Source organism: Gossypium hirsutum, chromosome D11 (genome assembly GCF_007990345.1).
Source record: "Gossypium hirsutum isolate 1008001.06 chromosome D11, Gossypium_hirsutum_v2.1, whole genome shotgun sequence".
Taxonomy (NCBI): Eukaryota; Viridiplantae; Streptophyta; class Magnoliopsida; order Malvales; family Malvaceae; genus Gossypium; species Gossypium hirsutum.
The window spans coordinates 38,190,178-38,194,811 of NC_053447.1; the positions used below are offsets into that span (position 1 = coordinate 38,190,178).

Below are 4,634 nucleotides of genomic sequence, written 5' to 3' on the forward strand. Positions count from 1 at the left end.
ATTTTTTAATTTATATTTTAAATATGTTCTTATATAATTGTAAAAAGAGATAATAATAAATCAAATATATTGAAATTATGAGTATATAGTTTAAATTATTTAAGAGATATATAATAGATAGACTTTATATGTATTGAATGGTTAATTTAGGGTTTAAGGTTAAGGTTTACTTGAGCTTTGTTAAATGATAAAATTTTATACAATTAATTAATCTTTTATATTTAAAAAAAATTAATCTAAACCATTTGATATATTTAAATATTAGTTTAAATAGACTTAATAAATAAGTTAAAAAAAGTAATAGATTGATATGAATATTTAGGTATAATTATTTATTTTGGAGAGGACCAAATTATAAGAAAAAAAATGCAAAAATAAAAATGAAATAAAAATGATATGGATATATAGGTAATTATTTAATTTGGATAATTCTAACTTAATAATTAATTACAACCATTTTATTATTTGTTTTCTTATTAAAATATACAATATTTATTTTGAGAGTACTTGGTTTTTTATTTTTATAAAAAATTAATTTATAAAAAACAAAATAAAAATTTTTTAGCATAGCAAAACGGTGTCATTTTGTTCAAAATGAAATAATTTTTTGCGGCGTTTTCATAAGAGTTTTTTTATAAAAAACGCCGCAAAAATAAATCAATTTATAAAAAATAAAATAAAAAATTTTCTGCATAGTAAAATGGAAATGAAATAATTTTTTGCGGCGTTTATTAGAAAACGCCGCAAAAGGTAATCAATAGCGGCGTTTTGACCAAAAACGCCTCAAATATGTGTTAAAATTTTTCAAAATACATTGATTTAATTTTTAAGTGGCATTTATGCTAAAAACGCCACAAAATCCATAATGAATTATACTGACTTGTTTGACCCTATATAACCTCAGCTTGATATTTCAACCAAAATAATTAATATTAAACCAACAAAAGAAATCCCTAGAAGCCTAAAGAAAAGGGGGGAAAGATGAGGCCGATGCCGATGGAATTCGTGACGGACCCAGACAACCAAGGTTCAGCCATGGAAGTCAACGATGTTGACACACCGAAAATCTTCGGCGAAGGCGTCGTCGCTTCCGACAATTTTGATGACTCCAATATCGACTAAAAAAACAAAGAAGAATCGGTACTCATGTATCCTTTTTTTTCCCCTTTTTACTTTCACTTTTTAGGGTCTGAAATTTCTTAAAACTTTGTTCAATTTAGTTGAATCTGAACTGCACTATGGATGCTTATCTGTATGCAAATCCTGTGAATCGTCACAGGTTCTCGGGTTCAACTACATAATACAAATTCCACCTTTAAACTTCATTTTTCCTTCAAAATAAAGCTTCGATTTGATCTCTTTTAGTGAGACAAATGGCTGAAAATCTTATGCATGCTTTACAATATAACAGCTATGGCGGAGGCGCTGCTGCTTTGAAGGTAAAAATCTATTGTTTTGCTTTTCTTTTTCTTTTTTTGTACTGTTTATCTTCATAATTTGCTGCTGAAAATCTTATGCATGATTTATTTTTCTTTTCTTTTTCTTTTTTGTACCGTTTTTCTTGTTTGCTAAGACGGAGAGGTTGATACTTTACAGTGAAGTGTTTAAATTTTTTATATGGACCTGCTTGACATAAACTTGAAAAAATAATGGGCAGGGACTTGATTTTATAACGCTGTGAATTTTTGTGCTTTTTACAGCATGTTGAAGTTCCGATCCCAACTCCAAATAAAGGTGAAATTTTGCTTAAATTGGATTGTAGACTGGTTTGTAGACTCTTTTATAATTTAACCAACAAAATTATAGACTGGTTTGTAGATCTCTTAATTCAAAATGGATAGCCTTTCAATTGCTTCTGTTTTGTTTCTACTTATTGTTTTAAGCTGGAAAGGTTGGTTTTTTTTTTAAAGGAAAGTTGATTCTCCCTTAATTCTTAGATTTCCAGAACTGATTTTCAGGTTTGACAAGGAACTGAACAAGTAAGTTGCTATTAAAGTTATTGATTTAGAAGAATCGTAAGTGGATACCTTTTTTATATTTTCCTTGATGTATTCCTCATTAAAGTGTCTTGTAGCAGGAGTTTGCTATGAGCAGCAAAGTATGAATGAATGTGATTATCAACTTTACAAATATACATAGTAAAGTTTAAAGTATGAATCGAATTGCTATGAGCAGCAAATTTAGGGATAAAATGTCACACTAAATTGCTATGAGCAGTAAAGAAAATTTTTTTAATTGCAGAAAACCAACTTCCCTTCTTTCCCATACTGCCAGAAAATTGAGGGACCGCACGACACTTAATTTCTTGTGGTTGATTTCGATAGGTGGTGGACTGGTGAGGAATCTGTGAATGTTCTCTTAGAATCCGCAGGTCAAGGTAAAGTCTTCCCTTTCCAGATTCGGAACTTAATTTATTTATTTTTATTTTTATATTTAATCTGTGGTGGACTTGCTTGACTTTGCTTAACTTTGCTTAACTTACATTATTAGATTAGCTATAACCTTTCTATATGTCTATATAGTTATGTATTTTCATGCATTGTTAATGTTTGTACTGCCTTTGTTTTTCTTTGCTTCTTAATCAGTTACTTCCTTGCAAATCCTTCTAACTTTTCCAAAAAATAAAATTCTTTGTTTGTGCAGCATGACACTGATGGTTTTGATAAACAAGGAATGAGGCTTCTGCTTGCGACACTTAACAGGATATTTGATTCATTGCAGACAACTTATGAAGGTTTGTTTTTATTGGTGGGTTTATTGTGTAAATTTGGTTACTTTTTTTGAGTTTTTCTATTTAATTCTCCTCAATGATGGTGTAAATTTCTTAGTAATTTCTGCATTTGTTTTATCATTCTGAAAAATCTTTTTGATTGTGGGCATTTTCCCGGTTTCCATGCTGTAAAAATCTGATCTTGAATGTTGGAATATTGATATTTTTTATTAGATTTTTGTGATTATATATATTCTGGTAGATTCTTCAAATTTCAGTTCCAATTTGTGAATGATATTGTTGTTAATTTGTTGGTTAGTTGATGTTTGATTGTTCATTACTATATTACTTTTATAATCTTTTTGTTATCCTTTTTCATTGATTCCCCATTCTTTGAATAAAAAATAAAAAAAATAAAAAAAAGATAGAGAGATGCTTGTTGTCTACCGTTTTGGTGGTTTCTTCAACTGATTCCAAGATGTTGTTTTCCATTGCAGGATTTCAGACTTCAACGGTAAAGGCAATATATATATTTGATTTATCTGCACAAGGTAAGCATTTTCTTCCGGTTCTCATGAATTTCCGTCTATGGTCGAGCATTCTCTTCAAGCGTAATGTCCTTACTAGAATGCTTTCCATATTTCCATTGTATCTTACATGCAATCCGAACTTATATCTTTGTGAACGTATATGCAGTTTCCTCTTCTGTCGAAAAATGCATACTTACAAAAGTTGGTTGCAAGTGATAATGAAGAAAACAATGATGAAATTCATATTTCTGACATTCCCGGAGGCCCAGTTGCCTTTGAGATATGTGCCAAATTTAATAAAAAATGAATTTATATCATTTTTCTTTTACTTGTGTGCATTGCATAACAAATCTATGACACTTTTAGTCAAGTGTGAGTGTTGGTTACATGTACGAGTCCAGACAATAGATATGGTTGAACTTTGGTTACCTATATTGACTTAAGTGAGTAGATATATCAGTAGTGTACATTTTTTTAGTTCACAAACAATCTTAAAAGTTGAGTTATTATTATTTTTAGATGTATTTTTAATAATTTACTATAACATTATAAAACAATCTTAAAAAGTTGAACTGATTTACTTATCTTTGCCATGTTCACTATGGTTTGAACAGATTAAGTTACTCTTATTTTCATGCAGAGCATGTAGGAGCCAAATTTTCGGTTCAAATTCGAAGCCATGCTCAAAAGTTTTTCTCTAAGGCTCATTGGTTTGATTTCATTACAAGATTTCCTTGATTAAGTAAATGTATTATATCTTTTATTACCAAGATTTACTTGATTAAGAAAATGCATTGTATATTATTACCTTGCATATGTATTATTTATTTTAGTTTTCATTCTAAATTCTAAATTTTAATTGTGTTATTAATTTATTATTTTAAATTTTAAATTTAAATTCATTATTTTTTATATTTTTATTTAGTTTTAAAGTTAAAATTTTCGTAGAAAATTTAATTTAAATAATATTTTTTATTTATCCTTAAAACATAATATAATATTTATCATAGAAATAAATATTATTTGAAAAAATATTATTTTTTTAAAAGATATATTTTTAGCGGCGTTTTCAGAAAAGCGTCGCTAAAGGTCTATTCTATAGCGGCATTTGTGTGAAGCGTTGCTAAAAGTATTGGTCTTTAGCGGCGTTTGTGGGAAAATCGTCGCTGAATGTCTTGGTCTTTAGCGGCGTTTGTGGGAAAAGCGCCGCTAAAGGTCTTGGTCTTTAGCGGCGTTTGTGGGAATAGCGCCGCTAAAGATCTTGGTCTTTAGCGGCGTTTATTTATAAAAACGCCGCTAAAGTTAGTAGCGCTGTCATTACGGCGCTTCTCAAAGCGCCGCAAATAGTTTTAGCAGCGCTAAAAACGCCGCTAAAGGCCTAAAAAAACGCCGCT

The 4,634-nt window shown here is 29.4% G+C and overlaps 1 long non-coding RNA gene across 10 annotated transcripts; it reads left to right on the forward strand.

Annotated features, from left to right (window-relative positions):
- The first annotated feature begins 912 nt into the window (after positions 1 to 912).
- On the forward strand, positions 913 to 4,079 carry LOC107913574 (uncharacterized). 10 transcript variants are annotated; one of them, XR_005920582.1, is made up of 5 exons: positions 913 to 1,148; positions 1,280 to 1,439; positions 1,701 to 2,377; positions 2,644 to 2,734; positions 3,208 to 4,079. It is a non-coding gene; the product is annotated as an uncharacterized lncRNA (long non-coding RNA). The 10 variants fall into 10 exon arrangements; XR_005920583.1 differs by having other exon boundaries at positions 914 to 1,439; positions 3,208 to 3,261; positions 3,407 to 4,079; XR_005920584.1 differs by having other exon boundaries at positions 914 to 1,439; positions 3,208 to 3,261; positions 3,881 to 4,079.
- The last annotated feature ends 555 nt before the right edge of the window (positions 4,080 to 4,634 follow it).